Genomic DNA, 7,587 nt, shown 5'->3' on the forward strand with positions numbered 1-7,587 from the left:
AGATTGAAAACCTAGCTAAGTTAATCCATGCACCACCTAGAGTCCAATCTGTTAAGGACTCTTAAAATTGATTCACGCCTCCTCTCATATCTGAATTTTCTCCATGCCATCATGGAATTAGCACCTTAATTTTGGTCCCTTGGATGGCCAAAAAGTGCTGATGAGTGGTGGAGAAAAATTACACCCAGTGAAGCCTCACGACGCATCGGAGAAACATCAGAAAAATTATTCCGAAGAATCTTTCTGCATGAAACATCTTTCGGATTCCTTTTCCAATTTTGCCATATGTCAAGTGCTTCCAGATGGGCATGAAATTTTGTCTTGGGGTGTGAGAAATTTTGGGTGGGCCTAAGATGTCGTGTGGAGAGGGCACGAGTCAAATCCCAATGCATCCCATCGCTAACTATTTAAAGGGGGCTGCGCCGGGGATTCATTTCATTCAGATTTCTATATCCATCTCTTCTTTCTAACATCCTCTCCCTATTATCCAATTAGTCTCTTCCTTCTCTTATTAGGACAAATTCAAAAATAGTAAGGATAGGTCCGATTTTAAGACAAAGGCCTAGGAAGAGATATAAGGAAGATAAGGAGACTAGAAAGGTAGAGATAGGAAGGCTAGGAGGAGAAGAAGAAAGTCTTAAGGTTCTGCTATCCAAGAAAATTCTCAGAGTGAGAATTTTGGAGGAGGAATCATCCTAAGGAGTTGGTGTCTGATCATAGCCCTGTGTGGATCACCGTTTGAGGGCGAACACTTGGGTGCCTAGTGGAGATTTTATCAAAATTTTGGAATAAGCGTTGTAGGTATTCTTCTATATCTTATATTATATTATGAATATGTTATATATAATTGTTAATCATCAAGGAGGTATTGGTTTAAGGATTTAATATTTAGGATTTCATAATTTAAATTTTTTGAAATCATTATGCTTCCGCTGTGCATGATATCCCTGAAACTCTACAACCACAACATAAGTTGGGATCACTTTTATGCTTCATTTCATATATATTCGACTAAAGGACTGGTTCTATCTTTCTAAATCATATTCTTGGTTTGGGTGTAAATCTTGTTTTCCTGTGCTTCCTAAGCATCTTCATATATTGGTTTTGTTTCTGGAATAATGGATGCTTCATAGCAGCTTTCTTTCCATTTGCATAATTCTTCCATAAGCATGTTTTGCATGTTTTTGTTATTATGTTAGATCTCTCTTAGTATTTATTGTGCTTAATGGTTATTCAGGGTTATACCAGGCAAAAATTTTTGGTGTATCTCATTTTAGTTTCCATTCTATTCCACTGTCGCTTTTATATTCGCCATTCTTGGAAATCTGTTGGCTAAAGTTGGTCATTTCAACGCTTTTCATCCTTCTCCTTGAGAGTATGTGTGATGGTTTCATCATGGCTGTATCTGATATTGACATCAGTGGCAGAAAAATTGGATGTCTTTTGTTATTACACAAACTGACCGATCAAGGATTTGACTCTGTTATGTCGTGCTTGAGCCAGCCAGGGTGAGAAAAGAAATGCGTATTGTGCTGTGACATTATGTATCTATCCACATAGATAGCAAAGTGTATGAAAAGATTTACAGTTGGCATGTTATACCATGCTACTTCATTTTTCATAAGCATTATTCCTGCTGTTGAGTAGCGTAAAGACATGTTTTAAGCCAATGAACATAATTTGCAATAATAAATTGATGATAATAAATAATTTTAGATAACTTTTTTATATTTAATATGTCTTCAACAAATGATTGTCACTAACTAAAGCTGTCATGGGTAGCCACTCATGCACAATTGCTACCCCATTTTATAGATCATGGATGCATACAACAAGGCGTTGGAAGCTAGATGCTCCTTTGGAAGTAGGGCTGAAAAATGACTGGACATGAATCATGAATATGAACATGTTCATATCTGTATCAACATTTGTTTGGTGCATATTGATGTAGACATGGATATAAATTGGATGCTGATAGTTGTATCCATTTATGTCCTAGACGTATATGCACACAGTTTGGATATAAATGATATGAGTATAAATTGGGTCAGATATCATTCCACTTTATGTTTTATTAACTCGAACAATATAGGCCTTTCTACTTTATTTTCTTTTTTTTTCTCAATTTTCTACTATAATCAAGCGATAATACAAAGAAAAGCAAAGAAATAGTAATGTCTAATTAATAACATGATTCTAGTGAATTATTAAAGCTTTGCTAAGCTAGGAAGTGTAGCTTATGCTTAGAGATGAGCATGGTCCGATTTGGACCGATTTCATACTCAAACCTAAGCCGAATCAGTTCTAAATGGTTTGGCATTTCTAAAAATCAAATCGGACTAATAGAAGATTGAAACCAAACCAAACCAATATAATTTAAATGGTCTAGTTTGGTTTGGTTTACCAGTTTATATTATTATTATTTTATGATTCATGAAGATTTGTTTTCTTTTCACATAAAAGTACTATCAAGAGAATTTATCAAGTAAAATAATTTAAATTAATATAAGATATTATCACTCAATAAAATAAAATTCTTAAACAAACACCATCATTTAGGATTAAGATAAAGATCTTAAACATGTTACAAAAAAAAATAAACAATCTAATAAATAAGTTACTTAGGGTTTAAGGCTAATCAACACAAAACCAAATTGATAAACAGCACCATAAATCTAAAATTATTTTGTAATACATTAATACTCCAACATAAATAATACCCTAATCAAAATGATGTCATTTATCAAAGCCAGTCTGGTTTGGTTTGAGAACGGTTTTATTTACTGACAAATCTGAATCAATCCAAATCTATTTTTTATATGTTAAAAACCAACCAAAAATCGAATAAAATTTTAAACCGAACCAAACTTATTTTTTATTTTGGTTCGGTTTTATCAGTTTGATTGGTTCAGATTCGATTTTTGCTCACCCCTACTTATGCTTCATATTTTAAAAGACATAGACCCCCTAAGTTACAGATTTTACTCAAAGGAAAGAACATTGAGACTTTTCCGCTTTTGAGTTCATGAGAGCTATACAAGACTAAATAAGATCAAGAATAGATTCAAATACTAACAAGGTATGTGTATATGCCCATTATTTATAATTTTTCTACAATTTTTCTCTAATTTCTTAACTTTTCTTTATTTTCAATATTTTCCAATATATGCTCTAATTTCTGCATTTAACTAAACTTTTCTCCAAGCATATTTTATTCTATTCCATTTTAATAACTGATATGAGCTAGAAAAAGCCCCATTTGAGCATGTTTCATTCTGTTTTATTTTAGTTATTCATGTAAGCAAGAAAAAAAAATCCTTTTAAGCATGTCTGAATCTATTTCATTTGCATAACCTGTCTATGGAAAGAAAAAGTTAACTATTTCATTTTAACAGATAATTTTATTCTAAAAGACAAAAAAGAGAACTTGAGTAAGAAAAAGAAAAAAATAGTATGAATACATAATGGCATTATGCTCTCTAATTTGTAAAGACATCTTTTTTCGGGTTATGATTTGTAAAGACACATCAAGATTGCATCCTACTACTATAACAATAGTGTTTAACGAAAAGTAACTTAGATTAGATCATTTGAGCCATAGATAAATATGATGTTGAATAATATTTATAATTTTAGATTACATTAGCAAAACATTAAAGGTACATACTTGTTCAACCAAAAAAAAAAAGCATGGGATTTAGTCAATTTTGGCTTAAACCACTGAAAACAATGATAGCTTGATTGAAACTGGTCAAAACTGCTAATGGTCTTAGCTGAAATTTCAAAGTTTGTATGGAACATAACTTTAATATAATATGATATGTTATAATGTTACCGGTATTGGTCCCAAGCTCGAATGAGAAAGGTGATGGGTTGGCATTCATTTGATAACCACTCATAAAAGAACATCTCAAATACTAAAATTAACCAAAATTGTACATGCAAATATTAAAGCCTCCTATTTCATATGATGTGTAACAACCTAATGTAATTGTGTTGGTAGGCAACAGTTTTTGGTATATTGTGGCCTCTTGCAATGTCTACAATGTAATATGGTTATAATGACAAAAAGCAAGGATTATTTGGCTAAGGGTATCTACTAAAGGTAATTTACTAAAATGGCATCCTATTAAAGTGGTAAGGAGATAGGAGCAACCAGGGTTCTCATGATCGGTATCGAGTGTTATACCGGTCAGGTACCAGATTGTTACATGGGCTATGTTAATAAGGTGCCAATACCCTTAAAAAAAGGAGGAAGGAAGATTGACTGAGAGATTGGTTTGATTGGGATGATTAGCAAAGGCATTCGGCTAGTATGGTAAAAGAATCGATACACTACTATATCGATACATGGTGTAGCTACCTTGTCTCAGTATAAGGGTATATCCCATAATGACTTAATTTGCACAAGACTGGTACAACATCCAATATCAAGACTGAAAACCTTGATGCAAGTTATTCCAGTAGAAGAAAAGATAATTTTACACTCTTAAAGGCCATGCAGAGAAGAGTGAATATGAGAGTTTACGGTGGATTTGGGTTTGTTCAATGTTTTGATTCTTAAGTTTGTAGTGGCTTATAATCAAGCAATTGCAAGTACATTTTTCAAGAAGAGTAATGAGCATTTGATATTCTTTAAAATTTGATGAGTTTATCACCTTTTGGTGACCTTTTCATAAGAAGAGAAAAATCGACATGCAACATTCGTAGGGTAATGTCAATGGAAACCTTGAGCAAACAACTTATCCTGGTAGCCTTAGATGCATGTACTTGGATAAGGAAGAGACTCAATGACAAGATGGCGGACTTTGAAAATGGAAAATTATTTCCTCTTAGGGATAAACTATTAATGGAGGGATATTGGAACTTAAAAACTGGACCAACAAGGATTTGAGACCAGATGACGAATGGTATTAGGAGAGTATGTGAAGAAGTTTTTAGAGAATTAAATTGTAAAAGTTATGCACATAAAGCACTTTGGTAGTGAAAAAAATGAGGTACAAAAGGTAATCAAGTTAAAAAGGATTTGCTTTGAGTGGTCGAAAAGAATACCATCTAGGATTTTTAGACCTAGTGGCAACAAGGCTAGTTATGGCTAAATATATGGTGTATCATAATCTATATGATAGGTAAGATTTGGAGGGATGCAAGAAAAGGTATATTATATATCTTAAATAAAGGAGAGAATTGAATGATACTGATTAAGTATATTAAAGTGAGAAGAATAGAATCTTGGTGAAAGTTGAGTTTCAGAAATTGTTAAATGAGAAATCTAGTAGTGAAATTTATATTGAAAAGGCACAAATAGCAGGTTGCCAAGGTTCTCTTTGTACAAGTCTTAAAATAAATGTTGAGGTAACTTTGGGACGGACATGGACAAGTGATAATATGGCTAGATAAAAAAGCTTTCAAGGTTTGGGAAAGCATGGAAGAGTTTTGAGTTTGGACTAACTTGGTTTACTAATTTACTTAATGAGATTTTGAAAACCAAGAAACTGTTAAATGATTGAAGAAGTATCATGGTGCCTATGTATAAGAATGAAGATGATAGATATTGAATTGCCCTAATATTTCAGAAATTAAACTGATGAGTCTCTATATAAAAGCTATGGAAAACGATGCTTGAACAAAAATTCAAAAAAGTAATGATAGTCTTTGAGAAACAATTTAGGTTTATATCTGGAAGGTCAACAATGGAGGACATCTTCTCATTTATGTATTTGGTAGAAAAAAAAGGGAAATAATATACATAAACTTTGTCGGCTTGGAGAAAGATTGTGATAGGTACCAAGTAGTTTGGTGGGTTTTAAGATGCATGCAAATGGTATCTTCAAATCATAGAGGATGTGTATGTTAAGATATTGATAAGCATTAGAAGTTGTGCTACAGGTTTATTTCTAGTCACAGTAGGCGACTGGCCGACACTAAGTTCATATCTTTTTACAATAATTTAAATAAACTTGCTACTAATAAATTAATATTTAGAAAGATGTACATGGTGTATATTATTTGCAAATGATATAGTACTGATCTTTTGGTTGAAAACAACTACATTAAATTCTAATTTGGCTTTATGGACTAAAACTTTAGAGGAAAAGGATTTAAGTTTTGGGGCAAAAAACAGAACATATGGAATGGAAATTCAGTGGCAACTTAATAGAAAATGGGATCTTAATTAAGATGGATGGACAAGAAATGCCATGGAGTGATCTGTTGTATTATTTAGAAGTTAGAAATGCCATGCTTTTGAGGTATTATGTGATCAACGCATACCTAAGTGACTGGAAAAGCAATTTTATAGAACAACGAGACCTACAATGTTATATAGTTCATAAAGGGTTCAAGAAAATAAGCTAAGTGTAGCAAAAATTAGAATTTTAAGATAGATTTGTATGGTAAAGATAGGGAGGACAGAACAAAAACATATTAGACCAAATGTAGGAATTACACAAATAAACAGTTATGGAGAGTCTATTAAAATGGTGTGCAGTTGCACAATGAAAATGATGGGGCTCTAGTAAAGGGAGATACTTTAATTTTTCTTTTTATTTTGAAGAATGCAAGAAAAGGAGTGGGAGACCTATGGTAACATGGAGGTGAGAAAACATGAGGAAAAGCTTGAAATAATATTCAAGGTGGCCCAGAATAGGAATACTCTTGATGAATGGATCCACTAAGCTAACTCAGATGTTGGATCAACATTGGATGATTATGCCTATGGTTATACTAATATGAACTGATATAAGATGATAAAAATATATTATAAATTGCAACAGAAATGTGTCAATTAATGAGTCAGGTATTTAACTCTGAAAGTTACTTGTGTATACTTGTATTTACATGTTTTAATACATGGAGATATCTATGCTTGCATACATATACTTCACTTCGTAGATATATGAATTCCAAAGATATCTGAATTACTATATGGTAATTCCTGACAAGGATTACTGTCATGACCACCCATCTATTAAAGTCCAAACTTCAATCCTAGCTTATTTAACCCTTCCCTTGTCCGTTTCCTGTCTCATTTTCAAATTGATATATTTTGCATATGCTCGTACCCTCTTCTTTTGTTCTCCATCACTCACCTTTAATTTGTGAAATTCTTTTATGACTTGAACATACGCACATTGTTCACATCTAAAATAACATATTCTGTGATCCCAACTCATTTTCAAATTGGTATTTTTTGCATATGCTCGAACCCTTCTTTTTTGTTCTCCATCACTCACCTTTAATTTGTGCAATTCTTTTATGGCTTGAATATGCACACTTTGTTCACATTTAAAATGACATATTCTGTGATATTATGACAAGCCTAACCAGTATGTCCTTAGTGCTTCCTTTTATTTAGGCAGAAGGCATTTGGATTTAGAATTGTCTTTCTAGTTTCTGAAGCTGGTTCTGATGTTTAAGCAATTTTATTTTACCCCTGAAGTACAACTTATTTATTTCCCCCATTTATAGTGTATGCATTCTAATGTGATTCCTCAAGTTTCATGATTTCTTTTTAAACTCTTCTTCACGAATACATCTATTTTTAATTATTGGTATTATTACTTGTGGTTGTTGCTGGTGGTGATG

Source organism: Elaeis guineensis, chromosome 4, assembly GCF_000442705.2.
Source record: "Elaeis guineensis isolate ETL-2024a chromosome 4, EG11, whole genome shotgun sequence".
Lineage (NCBI taxonomy): Eukaryota > Viridiplantae > Streptophyta > Magnoliopsida > Arecales > Arecaceae > Elaeis > Elaeis guineensis.